The sequence below is a fragment of the Ovis canadensis genome, chromosome 9 (assembly GCF_042477335.2).
Source record: "Ovis canadensis isolate MfBH-ARS-UI-01 breed Bighorn chromosome 9, ARS-UI_OviCan_v2, whole genome shotgun sequence".
Taxonomy (NCBI): Eukaryota; Metazoa; Chordata; class Mammalia; order Artiodactyla; family Bovidae; genus Ovis; species Ovis canadensis.
The window spans coordinates 40,396,776-40,418,230 of record NC_091253.1 but is presented as its reverse complement, the minus strand read 5'-3'; positions in this window follow the sequence as shown (position 1 = coordinate 40,418,230).

The window sequence follows — 21,455 nt, the reverse complement described above, 5'->3', positions numbered from 1 at the left end:
CCACCCAGGTTCAGTGCCAGGGTAGAAAAGTCATTTTGTTTGGCTGAGCTAATATGAACCTATTCAAAAAGTCCACAAGGCAAATGCAGTCTGATTCAGCCATTCCATTTCTTCCCAGTCCTGTTAAGCAAGAAGTATACTTTGGCTCAAATGTGTATTAACAAGGAAATCTATGTTTGTAGTTACCTGCTCTGAATGGGCCCCATTCTTACAGAAAGTCTTCTACTATACCAAAGGAAAAAGTCCTGATAGGTTGGAGAGAGTAATTCATAGAGAAAGATGTGCTGACAGCTCCGAATGAATAGCTTTCTTCCTCTAGGGCTCCAGCTCCAGTAGGCCCCCAGATGCAGGGAACTTATTCACATACTAGAATCCCAGAACAGCAGTTATATCCAACCAAGTCCTGGAAGTGATTAGAGAAGAGACTTCTCTCCTGAAAAAAATAAAATTTAAAAAAAAACAGTCTTTCAATTAGCTACACAGATTTTTTTCTTTTTAACTAGAGAGGAGAGAAAGATGAAATTTCAGACTCTGGGTTTCAATAAGCCTCTGATTTTTCTCTCTACAATGGCTTCCTGTATCCTGTGCATGATGAACCAAATGGAGCCGCCATCTTGGAACAGTTATGAGCTGTTCAAGAGCGGACCAAAAGCACGGAACCTATAATGAACAGGTACAGACAAGAAAGAATGCTTTGGGTTGTCTTCATGTCACCCGCAAATATTGCCCTATTTTCTTTCTTCATTTAATTGAGTTAGGATTCAATAAATGTTTGTTATGTGTTTACTATGTACAAAATACCCATTGAATTCTTTCACACGCATTATCTCATAATATAAGATTTACTCTTCTCATGATACTAATGAAGGAAAGGAATATAAAACAGGTTGCTCCTGCTGCTAAGTTGCTTCAGTCATGTCCGACTCTGTGCAACCCCATAGATGGCAGCCCACCAGGCTCCCCCGTCCCTGGGATTCTCGGCAAGAACACTGGAGTGGGTTGCCATTTCCTTCTCCAATGCATGAAAGTGAAAAGTGAAAGTGAAGTCGCCCAGTCGTGTCAGACTCATAGAAACCCCATGGACTGCAGCCTACCAGGCCCCTCCATCCATGGGATTTTCCAGGCAAGAGTACTGGAGTGGGTTGCCATTGCCTTCTCCAATAAAACAGGTTAAGCTACATAAAAAGATCACACATGTAATGAGTAACAGGGAGATATTTAAACCTGTCTTCTAAATTTTTCTCTTTTTGACATCCTACATACCCCACTGTTGTGTTGTGTTGTTTTTTTTTTTACTTCTACCCGGTCCCATCACTTCATGGCAAATAGATGGGGAAATAATGGAAACAGTGACAGACTTTATTTTCTTGGGTTCCAAAATCACTGCAGATGGTGACTGCAGTCATGATATTAAAAGACGTTTGCTCCTTGGAAGAAGAGCTATGACCAACCTAGACAGCACATTAAAAAGCAGAGACATTACTTTGCCAACAAAGGTCCATCTAGTCAAAACTATGGTTTTTCCAGTAGTCATGTATGGATGTTAGAGTTGAACTGAGCACCAAAGAATTGATGCTTTTGAGCTGTGGTGTTGGAGAAGACTCTTGAGAGTCCCTTGGACTGCAAGGAGATCCAACCAGTCCATCCTAAAAGAGATCAGTCCTGGGTTTTCATTGGAAGGACTGATGCTGAAGCTGAAACTCCCATACTTCAGTCACCTGATGTGAAGAGCTGACTCATTTGAAAAGACCCTTATGTTGGTAAAGATTGAAGGCAGGAGGAGAAAGAGACAACAGAGAATGAGATGGTTGGATGGCATCACCGACTCAATGGATGTGAGTTTGAGTAAACTCCAGGAGCTGGTGATGGACAGGGAAGCCTGGTGTGCTACAGTCCATGGGGTCACAAAGAATCAGACACGACTGAGCAACTGAACTGAACTGAACCTCCACCAGTGCTTTGACCTTGATATAATTACAGGCTCCATTTTCTAGTTCCTGAGGACTGGCATGGTTTCAAAAACAAACAAACTCAGGTAACAAATGGGAGAGAGGTACAGGCGCTCCTGAGGATGCCCCTGGGGTCTAGAACAGCATCAGCTGCAGGTAAAGCTGACAAATGCCCGTTGGGGAGGCAGTCCTTGGTGTTTCAAGCTGAATGCTCAAATCCCTCTTGAAAGAACAAGGCATTTTTTTTAATCAAAAAGTTCTAGAAACTTTTCAGAACACCAGGGAATAGTTTGACTATATCAAAATACCCTCAAGTCATCTTGTCATTTGAGGGATTTCTTAATTGCTAAGGTAAAATCACTGTTTGCTGATTGGTTTTATAGAAATGAAGTGTCCCTTCTGCTTCCAAAAAATAAGTTTGGTTTTAGTAAAATATAATTTTCTTAATTAGCTACGAAGAGAAAACTATCTATTCTTGCTGAAGAAGTTAACTATGAGACCACTGGAAAGTATAGACTGTCAAACAGTAGAGCACAAAATTGACAATAACAGTATAAAAGAAGTATTTTTCTTAATAAGTTTATCATGGCTGTACTGAGACATATATGATAAAAGTAAAATAATTTTTGTATAATTCATAATTTTACTCATCATGATTTTAGGAAAGCACCTGCTAGCCGAGAATATACTGATTATTTTTAAAAAAGAAAAAACTACATAGAGGATAATTAATAACACTGTGAAAATTCTTGTTAACTCTCCAATGTCGGTTAAACAAAATAAACCAAGCCTGAAATGTTGATATTATTCTTTGTGATTTTTGTTTGGGAGACAACAGATTACATACATTGCAAAAGCAGAGGAATCAGATGAGCAAGAATGAAACTCCAGTAGAACATCTTAGGATATAAATGAGGGCTATTTTCTGCATCAGTAATAGAAAGTCTTAGAATATGAATAATAAAGGATCTATGACATAGAGTTTCATTTAAGCCTACATGTGTGAACACTTGAATTCTGGACATGTTTTCTTTTCAAAATAGATGTGTCATCTTGGGCCTATCTTTTAAACACTCTGTCCTCAGTTTCCTTGTTTGTTCAGATTAAGTTTTACTGGAGTGTAGTTGCTTTACAGTGTTGTGTTACTTTCTACTCTACAGCAAAATGAATCAGCTGTATATATATATTTATATATACATGTATTTATATATATATAAAATTCCCTCCCTTTTGAACTTCCCATTCAGGCCACCACAGAGCATGAATTAGAGTTCCCTGTGACATACAGTATGTTCTCATTAGTAAATAGATAGGGAAACAGTGGAAACAGTGTCAGACTTTATTTTTAGGGGCTCCAAAATCACTGCAGATGGTGATTGCAGCCATGAAATTAAAAGACGCTTACTCCTTGGAAGGAAAGTTATGACCAACCTAGATAGCATATTAAAAAGCAGAGACATTACTTTGCCAACAAAGGTCCATCTAGTTAAGGCTATGAGTTGGACTGTGAAGAAAGCTGAGTGCCAAAGAATTGATGCTTTTGAACTGTGGTGTTGGAGAAGACTCTTGAGAGTCCCTTGGACTGCAAGGAGATCCAACCAGTCCATTCTGAAGGAGATCAGTCCTGGGTGTTCATTGGAAGGACTGATGCTAAAGTTGAAACTCCAGTACTTTGGCCATCTCATGCAAAGAGTTGACTCATTGGAAAAGACTCTGATGCTGGGAAGGATTGGGGGCAGGAGGAGAAGGGGACGACCAAGGATGAGATGGCTGGATGGCATCACTGACTCAATGGACATGAGTTTGAGCAAACTCCGGGAGTTGGTGATGGACAGGGAGGCCTGGCGTGCTGCGATCCATGGTGTCACAAAGAGTCGGACACGACTGAGTGACTGAACTGAACTGATGATCCTTATTTTTAAAGTTAAGAAAAATACATTCCTATGTTATGGTCGTTTAGGACCAAATGTGGACTAAAGAGTGTTTTGTAAATTCTAACGTAAGGTTAAAGCTGTGTTCTTAACCTGCACAGTGTTTAGAAATAAAATAACTAATTGCTCTTAAACTATCAATTAAAAATCAGGATATTTCATATAAAATTTAAATGTTAGGATTCTCTTGAAAAATCAAGCATTCTGACAACACTGGCCCATATAACTCTATAATTGAATTGTCTGAAAATTAATACCATTTGCTCCCTTAGAACAAGATACTCCTCAGTTTCTTTAGCTCCTACAGTTATCTATTGTTTTACTCAGGGACCATTTCAAACATCCATATGATCTGAAACCCTGGGTTATTAAGTTTATTTGCCCCCACATACACACTACATAAAAGCAAGATTAATATTAAAACCAATAGTCAGTAGATATCAAATAAGGCTTAGCACCCAGTTGTGACTTAATATTTTATATTGGTCACTTTACAGAAGAGGTTTTTATTGGCCTCGAATAAAATAATCTACAACCCAAATCTCTGAATTAATATCATTGCTCCTCCATTTAACTACTGCTACCATAGAATTATTCCATCTGACTTTGTCCACATGTTCACAGCCACTATTTATCTGGAATTCTATTGAATGGCTATTTTAATTCTGGGGTCATTAGAAAATTATAGGAGATGATCTATGTACCAATCCTTGTGCTATGAAAGTGGAGAAGGCAATGGCACCCCACTCCAGTACTCTTGACTGGAAAATCCCATGGACAGAGGAGCCTGGTAGGCTGCAGTCCATAGGGTCGCTAAGAGTCGGACACGACTGAGCGACTTCACTTTCACTTTTCCCTTTCATGCATTGGAGAAGGAAATGGCAACCCACTCCAGTGTTGTTGCCTGGAGAATCCCAGGGACGGTGGGCTGCTGTCTATGGGGTCGCACAGAGTCGGACATGACTGAAGTGACGCAGCAGCAGCAGCAGCAGCAACAGTGCTATGAAAGAAGAGGAAATACCAGTAAAAAAGTGCTTTTGATAATGCAGTTATTCAGGCTACCAAACAATACTAGGAGACAGGTGACTTTGCCATTAAGCACCATAACCAACTTTTCTAAACTTAACTGCAATCATCTTTAGAGAGAAAAATATCAAAGTCTGAAAAACATACTCTGTAGTTTGAAAATTATTTTGCATTCCTATTTAAGTATTCTTAAAGCAACCATTAAATTTCAATCTATTAATAAAAGAACTTTTAGCTTTGGACTATTAAAAAAACCACTAGATATTGTTCAAGGCCATCTAACCCCCCAAAAAATAACTTACGGTTATTTTTTAACTGTAAGTAGTGTTTTGATCTTGGACACAGACATTAATTCTTTTTCAGTGCCCAAGTCAAACATTTTTGACTAGTTCAATGGATTAAAGTTTGCTTAGAAACAGACAAAAAGATGCCAGCCACAGATGGATTTCCATTTGGAGACATTTTAGATGCAAAAGCAGAAAATAGCCATCTCCCCTCTTTTCTAGTGGAAAGGACCATGGTGGCTCCAAATTAATAGACATTAAAAAGAGCTCTTAAGTCACAAGATGAGGGAGAAGGTAGAAGACTCAGATGAAGGATGCTCTGGATGAGAAAGTATCCAGTTTAGGGAGGCAGACAGGCAAGAATTTCTAAGGGGAACTTCAACTAGGATGTGCAGGTCCTGTCTGATGACAGGTAAGATAGAGTGCTTCTGATATCCCTAGCCTTAGCCTTACCTAAAATCATATATGGAACTAACTCCTTTGGTGGGATTTCTTTCTTTGATCTGTGTTGTTTCTAACGTTCATTTGCAAATAATCTCAGTTCTCAGGCTTCCAAAGGTCCAAGTTTCCATTTGCCTGCTCAGGCTATGGTGATGACACAGATCATGTGAGCCACTCTGACACCACTTACTACCCAGCCATCTACTGATGAGATGCAGTGTGTGAAGCCCAGGCCTTTCCCACAACTGCACAGGCTTCACCTAATTCATGCTTCTTCCACCATCTCAAATGATGAGCATAAGGCTTTAACGACTTTTCTGATCTTAATTTTAAAGTCTACTTGGAAAGATCAGCTCCTCTTCAGACTCCCTTTACTCAGTCAAACAAGTCAGACGAGACATTACAACAGACTCCCTGGTTTCTGCTGGTTTATCTTAGTTAGGCTGATAGTTAATCACCTTGCTGGTCGAGGGTTGATTGCTTCGTTAATTGGCATTAATAGTATATTTGTCTATATATAATCTGAAGGGTGTTTCCTCAAGAGAAGAAGCTAGGAGAAGCTATCAAATCTCTCTCACTACTCACATATACTCCACAAAGTGCATAAATAATGAGAAGTGCAGATCAGTTGTGGGAAGAGTCTTCCATCTTTGGAAACAAGCAACTTCAGGTTCACTTGGTAGAATACACTCTAGTCGTTCTTAACACATTATTGACCAGGGGATTTTTGCAGAAATGAATGCCTGTGGCTAGTGATTTATTATGTAAGTGAATATTGAAACACTTTAGTCAGTAACATAGGAGTAACAAAAGATATGTTGATATGTCTCTGGTCAATAAGTTGTTAAAATATGGGGATCATGGATAGCCCTCAAGATACCAAGAAAAATCATAATAAGCCTTCTTTCCACAAAAATGCACAATATTGGGCATTCAAGAATTCTCTAAATCCACTCATGGGCTTAAAAGATTCATAGACCTCAAGCAAAAGCCCAGTGAGGAATGCAAATAAATATTCTTCTGTTTTCAATTCAAGGTTTTGGTAGGAACATTAGTTATGCAACTCAGTTAATAGATAGTCCATAAGAGAGGTCTTTGAGTAATTACCAAGTAAAAGTTTGGAAATTCAATGCAACTTGATGTCAAAATGCTGATATGCTGAAGTGATTACTATTCCCAGTTTATACGTGAGAACACTGAGGTGTAGAAAGGGTAAGAGTCCCAAATTTATAGTGGAGGACAGAGGAGCCTGGCATGCTAGAGTCCCTGGGGTTGCAAAGAGTCAGACATGACTAAGTGACTGAAAAACAACAATAATAAAGCTAGAATTTTAACATAACAAGAATCTAAACTAGAGGATGGTCCCACTTACATGACTTTCACCTGAAAATACACCAATATATACTTAACACTGTCCATAATCAGCAAACTTTTCTTTTTGTTTTATAAGATCACTTAACCTATGCATCGGAGAAAGCAATGGCACCCCACTCCGGTACTCTTGCCTGGAAAATCCCATGGATGGAGGAGCCTGGTGGGCTGCAGTCAGTGGGGTCGCTGAGGGTCGGACATGACTGAGCAACTTCACTTTCAGTTTTCATTTTCATGCACTGGAGAAGGAAATGGCAACCCACTCCAGTGTTCCAGCCTAGAGAATCCCAGGGACGGGGGAGCCTGGTGGACAGCTGTCTATGGGGTCTCACAGAGTCAGACACGACTGAAGTGACTTAGCAGCAGCAGCATCAACCTATGCATGGCATCTTATATCTAGTTTAAAGGTCATGTGACATCATAGCAAAGTAATAAGGTCTATAGAGTAAGAAAAGGAAGACTATTTTATCTTCAATCAACACATGAGGAACATGGACTTAGTTTTTAAACTACAGCTTAAATATATTTGTTGTTGTGTTAGTTGCTCAGTTGTGTCCAACTCTGACTCCATGGACTGTAGCCCACCAGGCCACTCTGTCCATAGAATTCTCTAGGCAAGAATACTGGAGTATGTAGCCATTTCCTTCTCCAGGAGAACTTCCTGACCCAGGAACTGAACCTGAGCCTCCTGCTTTGCAGGCACATTCTCTACCATCTAAGCCACCATTCAGTTCAGTCAGGTTCAAGTCGCTCAGTCATGTCCAACTGTTTGCAACCCCATGGACTGAGCACATCAGACTTCACTGTCCATCACCAACTCCCAGAGCTTATTCAAATTCATGTCCATTGAGTCGGTGATGCCATCCAATCACCTCATCCCCTTGTACTCTCGCCTTCAATCTTTGCCAGCATCAGGGCCTTTTCAAATGACTCAGTTCTTCGCATCAGGTGGCCAAAGTATGAGTTTCAGCTTCAGCATCAGTCCTTCCAATGAATATTCAGGACTGATTTCCTTTAGGATTGACTGGTTTGATTTCCTTGCTGTTCAAGGGACTTTCAAGAGTCTTCTCCAACACCACAGTTCGGAAGCATCAGTGCTTCACCGCTCCACATTCACTATGGTCCAACTCTCACATCCCTACATGACTACTGGAAAAACCATAGCTTTGACTAGATGGACCTTGTGAGTAAACTAATGTCTCTGCATTTTAATATGCTGTCTAGGTTTGTCATAGCTTTTCCTCCAAGGAGCAAACATCTTTTAATTTCATGGCTGCAATCACCATCTGCAGTGATTTTAAAGCCCAAGAAAATAAAGTCTTTCACCGTTTCCATTGTGTTCCCATCTATTTTCCAAGAAGTGATGGGACCAGATGCCATAATCTTAGGGTTTTTTAAATGTTGAGTTTTATTTTCATTAATTTTAATTGGAGGCTAATTACTTTACACTATTATGGTGGTTTTTGCCATACATCGACATAAATCAGCCATGGGTGTACATGTGTCGCCCCATCATGAACCCCCCTCCCACCTCCCTCCCCACTCCATCCCTCTGTGTTGCCCCAGAGAACCAGCTTTGAGTGCCCTTCTTCATGCATCAAACTTGCACTGGTCCTCTCTTTTACATAGGGTAGTATGCATGTTTCAATCAAATCATCCCACCCTCACCTTCTCCCACAGAGCCCAAAAGTCTGTTCTTTACATCTGTGTCTCTTTTTGCTGTCTTGCATACAGTGTTATCATTACCATCTTTCTAAATTCTACATATATGCATTCAGTTCGGTTCAGTTGCTCAGTCGTGTCTGACTCTTTATGACCCCATGAATCGCAGCACGCCAGGCCTCCCTGTCCATCACCAACTCCCGGAGTTCACTCAAACTCACGTCCATCGAGTCAGTGATGCCATCCAGCCTTCTCATCCTCTGTTGTCCCCTTCTCCTCCTGCCCCCTATCCTTCCCAGCATCAGTCTTTTCCAATGAGTCAACTCTTTGCATGAGGTGGCCAAAGTACCAGAGTTTAAGCTTCAGCATCATTCCCTCCAAAGAAATCCCAGGGCTGATCTCCTTCAGAATGGACTGGTTGGATCTCCTTGCAGTCCAAGGGACTCTCAAGAGCCTTTTCCAATACCACAGTTCAAATGCATCAATTCTTTGGTGCTCAGCTTTCTTCACAGTCCAACTCTCACATCCATACATGACCACTGGAAAAACCATAGCCTTGACTAGACGGACCTTAGTTGGCAAAGTAATGTCTCTGCTTTTCAATATACTATCCAGGTTGGTCATAACTTTTCTTCCAAGGAGTAAGCGTCTTTTAATTTCATGGCTGCAATCACCATCTGTAGTGATTTTGGAGCCCCAAAAAAGAAAGCCTGACACTGTTTCCACTGTTACCCCATCCACTTCCCATGAAGTGATGGGTCCAGATGCCATGATCTTCGTTTTCTGAATGTTGAGCTTTAAGCCAACATTTTCACTCTCCTCTTTCATTTATTGGTATTTCTCTTTCTGACGTTTCACTCTGTATAATAGGCCCAGTTTCATCCACCTCATTAGAACTGACTCAAAAGCATTCTTTTTTATAGCTAAGTAGAACTCTGGGAATTGGTGACAGACAGGGAGGCCTGGCGTGCTGCGATTCATGGGGTTGCAGAGTCAGACACAACTGAGTGACTGAACTGAATATTCCATTGTGTATGTGTACCACAACTTCTTTATCCATTCATCTGCCAATGGACATCTAGGTTGCTACCATGTCCTAGCTATTATAAACAGTGCTGCGATGAACATTGGGGTACATGTGTCTCTCTCAATTCTGGTTTCCTCAGTGTGTATGCCCAGCAGTGGGATTGCTGGTTCATACAGCAGTTCTATTTCCAATTTTTTAAGGAATCTCCATACCGTTCTCCATAGTGGTTGTACTAGTTTGCATTCCCACCGTGAATGTTAAGTTTTAAGCCAGCTTCTTCATCCTCCTCTTTCACTTTCAACAAGAGGCTCTTTAGTTCCTCTTTGCTTTCTGCCATAAATGTGGTATCATCTGCATATCTGAGGTTATTGATATTTCTCCCTGCAATCTTGATTCCAGTTTTTGCTTCATCCATTTAGCATGATGTACTCTGCATATAAGTTAAATAAGCAAGGTGACAATATTGGTGAAAAAAAAATCATTCAAATTTTCCTATTAGGAAAAGCCCAAGCAAACTTTCTAGCCAACCTAATATAATGAAAGAAGCACTTGGGTATCTTGATGCCTGAGTTCTTATTAAAATTCTATTAACCTGTAGACAAATAACTTGTTTGAGCCTCAGTTTCCTGGTCTATTTATTGAAGGTGTGTAGGTGTTTTCTAAAGTTCTATGGGCCTGTGATTTGAGTCTGTTAGAGGAAACTTTGGAAGGCAACCCAGACTCCATAGTTCTACTAAAAATACCCTCCAGGGAGTTATCTCTGATCGGACAAGTCTGGGTAAGTTCCCTCCCCTATGTGTCCCTGATGCTCTTAATTCGAACACACTACTTATATACTATTTTGAAATCATCTACTTATCTACCTCATTAAACAATAAATGCGCTGAAGACAGGGGCCCGAGTCTTTTTACCATCCACTGAAGAAGCAGGACAACATATAGTGTAAGGTCACAGACTCTGAAGTCAGAATTGTTTGCATCTCAGTTTTGTGTGCTTGGGAGAATTACCCAAATACTCTGCAACTTGTATTCTTCACATGTAAAATGGATACAAGAATGGGACATAACACATGGAATATCATGAGGTCTATGTATATAAGACATATAAAGCATTTAGAAGGCTATCTGAAATGCAATGAACATTCAATAAAGTCATATACTACTATCACTAAAGTCTAACAAATTCTGGCATGAGGTAGATGCCCAGATATTTGCTAAACAGATGAAATGTACTGATAAATGAATTCCTCAGCATTCAAGATCTGAACCCTGAAGGGTCCAAATTAATGACAAACTGTGACTTAATCAGTTTGTCTAATCCAAACTGAGGGGCTTTTGAAAAAGAATAGATACATATATAATTAAATTACTTTGATGTACACCTGAACTAACACAACACTGTTAATCAACTATACTCCAATATAAAATAACAATTATTTTTTTTTACTTTATTTTACTTTATAATACTGTATTGGTTTTGCCATACATTGACATGAATTCACCATGGGTGTATACAATAGCCAGGACATGGAAACAACCTAGATGTCCATCAGCAGATGAATGGATAAGAAAGCTGTGGTACATATACACAATGGAGTATTACTCAGCCATTAAAAAGAATACATTTGAATCAGTTCTGATGAGATGGATGAAACTGGAGCCGATTATACAGAGTGAAGTAAGCCAGAAAGAAAAACACCAATACAGTATACTGACACATATATACGGAATTTAGAAAGATGGTAATGATGACCCTGTATGCGAGACAGCAAAAGAGACACAGATGTATAAAATAACAATTTTTAAATGAGGTGTTTTGTTATCTCGATTTAACACCCCATGCATTATATTAAGTTGCATTTTGGATAAAAATAGAAGATAGGAAGCTAATGCTCTTGCGTCTGGTTTCAAACACTGGTGAAACTTCAAACTTCACAGATCAGAAGTTGTAACAAAGAGGGACTTCCCTGAAGGTCTGGTGGTTAAGACTCCAAACTTCCACTGCAGGGGGTGTGGGTTCAATCCCTGGTCAGAGAACTAAGATCCCTGCATGCCACATGGCATGGCCAATCAAAAAAAAATCAAAACAGATTGTAACAAAGAGAAGCATTTCCACTGCCAACCATCTACTTTGAAATATATTACATGAGCAAAGAGTATAAAAAGATACGGTTACATGAGAGACTAGGAAGGTCTATGAAAAAGATCAACATGCTGTGTGATTTTCACACTAAAGCATGGGTTCAACTCTTCTCTATAGCTAGATACTGAGCCTTCATTTATGTAAGCTCCTATCTTGGTACTTACCCCTATCACCCTTCACTGAAAACTCCTCCATTCTGTTTCCACTTCTGTTCCTGGATATATGATAATATTGTTGTGGCTTTCCCAACATAATGGTGCTAGTTGATTTGCAGAACACTCATTTAGAATGCATTTGACTTGCAGATTGTGTTTCCGTGAACTGCATCCTCAGATAAACAAACATATACTCAAAATAATGCTTGAAAATATGAGTCACAGTATCATTAAGATGAATAGCTTCACATTTTAGCTTGTCCATGCTCAGAAAAATATAACCTTAACACCAAGTTCTTACTAATCCTTCAAGAACAAAGATAGCCCTTTAGGAAGGAGCATTTTTCAAAGGCATTGCAGATATCTGAACTGTTGTCCTTATAAGAAATAAATGTTAACTCATTAGCTATTATGATTCATAAAGAAAATTCTGTTCCATGTACATTTAAACTATCATTTTCAATTGCTGTCTGAGTAAGAAGAATAGACTAAAAGGCATGCAAGCATCCCACAGAAGCATAGATTCTTGACTATGCATGTTCCCTAGAATTTCAGCCTGGAATTAGAAGAGATAAAGGATGATACAAAGATAAAGGAAAGAAGAGATAAAAGGAAAAAGATGTGGGATGAAACAATTTGAATGTATTGCCCTCTGAGATTCAATTTAAAATTGAATCAAGGGAGTGTCAAATTACCATCTATTATAATAATCCTATAATCTCACCACTCTCTAATGACCACAGTCTGGTTGTAAAATGATTTACTTTCTGTCACTCAGTAATTAGCAAACTACACTCACAAAGCACACTACATACATTTTAGCTTTGAAATATTTTGCCCCAACAGGGTTTCTTAAAACAATAATGATGTTATAGCAACTTAATTTGTCAGTAAGTTGACATTAAATTGTTTTTTCAGTTGTATGAAGTGACAAGAATCAGTTCCACATGTTTATCACACAGACTATGATTTATGATTCCTGAAATAAATGTTTTCATCCACTGGAATACATTTATTTATTTTAATTCTGAGGCTATTTGGGGGTAGGGAGAGGGAACACATTACTCTCCTAAAAGCTTCTTTTAATGACTTTATCAGAAGAAGAGATTAAGAAGAGGTGGCAAGAATACACAGAAGAATTATACAAAAAAAGTCTTAATGACCCGGATAACCTTGATGGTGTAGTCACTTGCCTACAGCCAGATAATCCTGGAGTGTGAAGTGAAGTGGGTCTTAGGAAGCATTACTAAGAACAAAGCTAGTAGGGGTGATGGAATTCCACCAGAGCTATTTCAAATCCTAAAAGATAGTGCTATTTGCTATTAAAGTGGTGCACTCAACATGCCAGCAAATTTTTAAAACACAGCAATGGCCATAGGACTGGAAAAGGTCAGTTTTTATTCCAGTCCCAAAGAAGGGAAATGTCAAAGAATGTTCAAACTACTATACAAATGAATGCATTTCACATGCTAGCAAGATTATGCTGAAAACCCTTCAAGCTAGGCCTCAGCAGTATGGGAACTGGGAATATTCAGATTCACAAGCTAGATTTAGAAAAACAGGAATAAGAGATCAAACTGCAAACTTCCTTTGGATCATAACAAAAGCAACAGAATTCCAGAAAAACATATACTTCTGTTTCATTGACTACGCTGAAGCCTTTGACTGTGTGAATCACAACTGTGGAACATTCTTAAAGAGATGGGAATGCCAGACCACTTTACCTGCCTCCTGAGAAACCTATATGCAGGTCAAGAAGCAACAGTTAGAACCAACATGGAACAGTGGACTGGTTCCAAATTGGGAAAGGAGTACGTCAAGGCTGTGTATTGTCACCCTGCCTACTTAACTTATATGCAGAGTACATCATGAGAAACACTGGACTGGATGAAGCCCAAGCTGCAATCAAGATTGCTGGGAGAAATATCAATAACTTCAGAAATGCAGATGACATAACCTTCATGGCAGAAAAAGAAGAGGAACTAAAAAGCCTCTTGATGAAAGTGAAAGACGAGAGTGAAAAAGCTGGCTTAAAACTCAACATTAAAAAAATTAACATCATGGCATCAGATCCCATCATTTCATGGCAAATAGATGGGGAAAAGTGGAAATCGTGACAGATTTATTTTCTTGGGCTCCAAAATCACTGCAAACTGTGACTGCAGCCATGAAATTAAGAAATTTGCTCCTTGGAAAAAAAAGTTTTGGCAAACCTAGTCAGCATATTAAAAAGTAGTGACATCACCTTGCCAACAAAGATCCGGATAGTCAAAGCTATGGTTTTTCCAGTAGTCATGTACAGATGTTGAGAGTTAGACCATACAGGAGGCTGAGCACCAAAGAATTGATGCTTTCAAACTGTGGTGCTAGATGATACTCTTGAGAGTCCCTTAGACTGCAAGGAGATCAAATCAGTCAATCTGAAAGGAAATCAATCCTGAATATTCCTTGGAATGACTGATGCTGAAGCTGAAGCTCCAATACTTTGGCCACCTGATGGGAAGAACTGACTCCTTGGAATACACCCTGATGCTAGGAGAGATTGAAGGCAGGAGGAAAAGGGGGCCAACAGAATGAGATGGTTGGATGGCATCACCAAATCAGTGGACATGAGTTTGAGAAAACTCAAGAGACAGTGAAGGACAGAAAAGCTTGGTGTGCTGCAGTCCATGGGGTCGCAAAGAGTCAGACACGATTTAGCACCTGAAAAGCAAGAACAGTCAAAGTAGGAGTGAAATCTTCAAATATACTCTTGCATGCTTCTTCAAAATGTGTTATTTCCAGTTGCAGAAAACAGCACTGAACATGTAACCCTACCTGTAGACTCAGCTGACAAAAGTAATTAAGCTGTTTTTAAATTAAAAAAAAAAAAACACTGTTTTAGTGATTGCTTCTGTCTGTACACTGTCACCAAGACAATACTAATACTGGCAGACAAAGTACTTTTTCCTTCTGTATGAACATAGCTTTGTTGTTGCAACTAAGTTGTGTCTGACTCTTTTGCGACCCCATAAATTATAACCCACCAGGCTCCTCTGTCCATGGCATTTCCCAGGTAAGATACTGCAGTGGGTTGCCATTTCCTGCTCCAGGGAATGGGAATCCCTGGTGGCTCAGACAGTAAAGAATCTGCAATATGGGAGGCCTGGGTTTGATCCCTGGGTCAGCAAGATCCTCTGGAGAAGGAAATACTCCAGTATTCTTGCCTGCAAAATCCTATGGACAGAAGAACCTAGTAGGCTACAGCCCATGGAGTCACAAAGAGTTTTCCACAACTGAGTGGCTAACACTTTCATTTTTCTTTTTTCCAGGGGATCTTCCAGACCCAGGGATCGAACATGTCTCCTGCATTGGCAGGCAGGTTCTTTACTACTGAGCCTGGGATGCCCTGATCATAGTTTAGATAATTTTAATAGAAAAGGAAATTAGATCAGAATCCAATCCAACTCGGTGAGAAAATGCTGAACTCTACCCATATTTCCCCCATGCAGCGGGATGTGGTCTGTTTTCATAGGTTGAAAAATTCCTAAACTTACGACCAATCATTCACCATAAGACTTATATTCATCTCAGAGTCATGGCCCCCAGCAACTGTGGCAATGTATGACTAGTCTACTGAGAAGCAAAGCAAGAGGCCTGATGAAATCAGATGGCTAAACTAAGTTCAGTTCAGTTCAGTCGCTCAGTCTTGTCCGACTCATTGCGACCCCATGAATCGCAGCACGCCAGGCCTCCCTGTCCATCACCAACTCCCAGAGTTCACTCAGATTCATGTCCATTGAGTCAGTGATGTCATCCAGTCATCCTCTGTCATCCTCTTCTCCTCCTGCCCCCAATCCCTCCCAGCATCAGAGTCTTTTCCAATGAGTCAACTCTTCGCATGAGGAGGCCAAAGTACTGAAGTTTCAGCTTTAGCATCATTCCCTCCAAAGAAATCCCAGGGCTGATCTCCTTCACAATGGACTGGTTGGATCTCCTTGCAGTCCAAGGGACTCTCAAGAGTCTTCTCCAACACCACAGTTCAAAGGCATCAATTCTTCGGTGTTCAGCCTTCTTCACAGTCCAACTCTCACATCCACACATGACTAGTGGAAAAACCATAGCCTTGACTAGACAGACCTTAGTTGGCAAAGTAATGACTCTGCTTTTGAATATGCTATATGGGTTGGTCATCACTTTTCTTCCAAGGAGTAAGCGTCTTTTAATTTCATGGCTGCAATCACCATCTACAGTGATTTTGGAGCCCCTAAAAATAAAGTCTGACACTGTTTCCACTGTTTCCCCATCTATTTCCCATGAAGTGATGGGACCAGATGCCATGATCTTCGTTTTCTGAATGTTGAGCTTTAAGCCAACTTTTTCACTCTCCTCTTTCACTTTCATCAAAAGGCTTTTTAGTTCCTCTTCACTTTCTGCCATAGGGTGGTATCATCTGCATATCTGAGGTTATTGATATTTCTCCTGGCAATCTTGATTCCAGCTTGTGTTTCTTCCAGTCCAGCGTTTCTCATGATGTACTCTGCATAGAAGTTAAATAAGCAGGATGACCATATACAGCCTTGATGTACTCCTTTTCCTATTTGGAACCAGTCTGTTGTTCCATGTCCAGTTCGAACTGTTGCTTCCTGGCCTGCATACAGATTTCTCAAGAGGCAGGTCAGGTGGTCTGGTATTCCCATCTCTTTCAGAATTTTCCACAGTTTATTGTGATCCACACAGTCAAAGGCTTTGGCATAGTCAATAAAGCAGAAATAGATGTTTTTCTGGAACTCTCTTGCTTTTTCCATGATCCAGTGGATGTTGGCAATTTGATCTCTGGTTCCTCTGCCTTTTCTAAAACCAGCTTGAACATCAGGGAGTTCGCGGTTCACGTATTGCTGAAGCCTGGCTTGGAGAATTTTGAGCATTACTTTACTAGCATGTGAGATGAGTGCAATCGTGCAGTAGTTTGAGCATTCTTTGGCACTGCCTTTCTTTGGAATTGGAATGAAAACTGACCTTTTCCAGTCCTGTGGCCACTGCTGAGTTTCCCAAATTTGCTGGCATATTGAGTGCAGCACTTTCACAGCATCATCTTTCAGGATTTGAAACAGCTCAGCTGGAATTCCATCACCTCCACTAGCTTTGTTCGTAGTGATGCTTTCTAAGGCCCACTTGACTTCACATTCCAGGATGTCTGGCTCTAGATTAGTGATCACAACATCATGATTATCTTGGTCGTGAAGATCTTTTTTGTATAGTTCTTCTGTGTATTCTTGCCACCTTTTCTTAATATCTTCTGCTTCGGTTAGGTCCATACCATTTCTGTCCTTTATCGAGCCCATCTTTGCATGAAATGTTCCCTTGGTATCTCTAATTTTCTTGAAGCGACCTTCCCATTCTGTTGTTTTCCTCTATTTCTTTGCATTGATCGCTGAAGAAGGCATTCTTATCTCTTCTTGCTATTCTTTGGAACTCTGCATTCAGATGCTTATATCTTTCCTTTTCTCTTTTGCTTTTTGCCTCTCTTCTTTTCACAGCTATTTGTAAGGCCTCCCCAGACAGCCATTTTGCTTTTTTGCATTTCTTTTCCATGGGGATGGTTTGGATTCCCGTCTCCTGTACAATGTCACGAACCTCATTCCATAGTTCATCAGGCACTCTACCTATCAGATCTAGGCCCTTAAATATATTTCTCACTTCCACTGTATAAAGAAGGAGAATATTCCCAGGCTCTCTTAAGTAATCTCCCGCTTTCACTGGATTTTCAGAAGTTTCCTGGGTCTAAGACGCAGGACTGTATGACATTTTCTGCAGAGAGATGTCTGATTCATTTGGCTACTACTACATGTAGCAATTGAAAATAGATAGTACAGAGCAGGTGGGTTTGCACCGTTAAAAAATAAAACCTTACAATAACCTGCAGAAAATGGCAGGGTGAAACAAGTTTTTTTTTTTTTTTTGGGGGGGGGGAAGCAAATAGAATAGAGAATAATGTTCTTTTTATTTTATTTTATTTTTAGAATTCTTAATTGGTGGATAATTGCTTTACAATAGTGCATTAATTTCTCCCCAACACATATCAGCCATAGGTATACATATGTCCCCTCCCTCCCATCTTTTTTTAAAATTAATTTATTTTAATTGGAGGTTAATTACTTTATAATATTGTGGTGGTTTTTGCCATACAATGACATGAATCAGCCATGAGTGTACATATGTCCCCCATCCCAAACCCCCCTCCCACCTCCCTCCCCATCCCATTCCTCTGAGTTGTCCCAGGGCACCGGCTTTGAGTGGCCTGTTTCATGCATCGAACTTGGACTGGTCATCTATTTCATATATGGTAATATACACGTTCCATGCTATTCTCTCACATCATCCCACCCTCGCCTTCTCCCACAGTTCAAAAGTCTGTTCTTTATATCTGTGTCTCTTTTGCTGCCTCGCATATAGGGTCGTTGTTACCATCTTTCTAAATTCCATATATATGTATTAATATACTGTATTGGTGTTTTTCTTTCTGACTTTGTGTAATAGGCTTCAGTTTCATCCACCTCATTAGAACTGACCCAAATGTGTTCAAGAATATTGTTTTTGAGAATTGTCTATACATGGAGCACTTAAAGATGTTTCCTCTCCTATAGCATAAAGCTAGCATTGATTAACATAAGAAAATCAAAAGACCGAAATAAAAAAGGTATTTTTAATCATTGAATTTGTTTCTAAATGCACAGCTAAAACCTATTTGAATCTAAGTTTCAGCTATCCTAACATTAGCTCAAAAGGAAGCCACTCTCACCTCACATGTTATGAACAAATAGTAGATTGTCAATAAATATTTGTCAAATGAATAATGAAAAACCAAACCTATTTATCCAAGTTATACCTAGATAATGCCTTTTACATATCCAAGTTGTGTCTAGATAATACCTTTAGTCTAAGGTTGTAGTCAAACCTTATACTTGACAGAAAAGTATAAGGAGCAAGGCAGACAGCTGGATCTTTGAAGCACCTTACAATCATTTAGTTATCTATGGCATTTAAAAAAAAAATTTTGGCCACACCCTGAAGCATGTAGAATCTTAGTTGCCTGATCAGGGATCAAACCCCCCACCCCCTGCACTGGAAAGCAAACCCTTACTCTTGATGAAAGTGAAAGAGGAGAGTGAAAAAGTTGGCTTAAAGCTCAACATTCAGAAAACGAAGATCATGGCATCCGGTCCCATCACTTCATGGGAAATAGATGGGGAAACTGTGGAAACAGTGTCAGACTTTATTTTTAGGGGCTCCAAAATCACTGCAGATGGTGACTGCAGCCATGAAATTAAAAGACACTTACTCCTTGGAAGAAAAGTTATGACCAACCCATATAGCATATTCAAAAGCAGAGTCATTACTTTGCCGACTAAGGTCCGTCTAGTCAAGGCTATGGTTTTTCCACTAGTCATGTATGGATGTGAGAGTTGGACTGTGAAGAAAGCTGAGTGCCAAAGAATGGATGCTTTTGAACTGTGGTGTTGGAGAAGGCTCTTGAGAGTCCCTTGGACTGCAAGGAAATCCAACCAGTCCATTCTGAAGGAGATCAGCCCTGGGATTTCTTTGGAGGGAATGATGCTAACGCTGAAACTCTAGTACTTTGGCCACCTCATGCAAAGAGTTGACTCATTGGAAAAGACTGATCTGTAGGGATTGGGGGCAGGAGGAGAAGGGGACGACTGAGGATGAAATGGCTAGATGGCATCACTGACTCGATGGACATGAGTCTGAGTGAACTCTGGGAGATGGTGATGGACAGGTAGGCCTGAAGTGCTGTGATTCATGGGGTCGCAATGAGTCGGACACAACTGAGCGACTGAACTGAACTGAATGACTGGACTGCCAGGGATGTCCCATCATCTGTGGCATTTTACAAGTGATAAAACAAAGATACATTCAGGACCATCTAGGCTGAGAAGTAGGCAACACATCCTGGGGCTTCCCAGGTGGCACAGTGGTAAACAATCTGCCTACCAATGCAGGAGTCTCAGGAGACCTCGGTTCAATCCCTGAGCCTGGAAGATTCCCTGGAGAAAGAAATGCAACCCACTCCAGTATTCTTGCCTGGAGAATCCCATGGACAGTGGAGCCTGGAGGGCTACAGTTGATGGGGATTACAAAGAGCTGGACACAACTGAACACAAACACACATCACATCGCTTTTGAAGATGAAGAAAAAGTAATAATAGTTGCTAGGAATTAATGAGTACCTATCAAGAGTTGTAGGTTAGCCTAAGAACCTGATGATTGTTTTTATTAATAATGGTTTACATTTGAGTGCATACATTGAAACAGATGCAGTGCCAAGCATTGTTAATATAATTTGATTCTCATAAATATTCTGTAAGGTAGGTATTTTTGTTCCCACTTCATATATAAGGAAGTTGAGTCTAAAATAAGTAATTTATTTAAAATTACACAACCTGTGGGTGACTCAGCTTTAAGTCAAGTCTGGTAGACCAAAGAAAAAGAAAAAAAAAAAAAGCCAATTCAAGTATTTTCCTACATTAGATTAACATAAGATAGACTTCAAAAGAGAAATTATTCTAGACACTCAGATGGAAAGGAAGGAAAAATATTCCAGGCAGAGGGAATGGTTGTTACCTGTGTGCATGACTGTATGAGTTGAGCCCAAAAGAATGGTAGATGGACCGACATTAATCAGCACTGAAAATCATATCCAAGTTTGTGATTATTAGCCTCTGTTCAAAAAGCAAAACTACACATATGAACTTTAGATAGATTTATATAGACATCATAGTGTTTAACTGTAATTTGCTTTACATAACCAATTTTTGCTCTAGGTTCTCCAAGGCCAAGACTGAGTAGCAATAATTTTGACTTAAGATGGCTCAAACACTCTGATAAAGATTAAGAAAATAATAGGTAACACATCTGATTAGGAAACACAAAAGGGGCTCCACTTGACCAAAGAGACTCAAATTGACAGGATTTTACTCAAGATTATAAAGTAGCTCAGAATCACAATTTATCAGCACAGAGACACTTCGGTGAATCATCCATCCCTCTCTTAGGAAACATAAGTCAAACAAGGTTTGCTATGCCAAGAAGGAAATTCACAAATAAGAGAGGAATCCAGGAAGGCCACTTATGGCTAAGTTAAAACTCATGGATCAAATAATACAGGATAACCATGAGACATTCACAAAATTTCAGGACCTCAAAAGATTGAAGATTTTACATGGAAATGGAGTGTCCTGGAATTAACTACTCATATCTTTAGAATTTTTGCACTATATCATATCCTTTGAGCTTCATGAGAGTCAGTTTCCTCGGTAATCTGGTCAATCCTTTTGACCAAAAATCAGATTATTCTTTTCAAAAAAAGACACTATGTCTTTCTGAAAATTCTTGCCCAACATCTCAGAGACTAACACTAATTAAGGTACAGTTACTTTCCAATCATCTATGCAAATTGTAGAATTCTG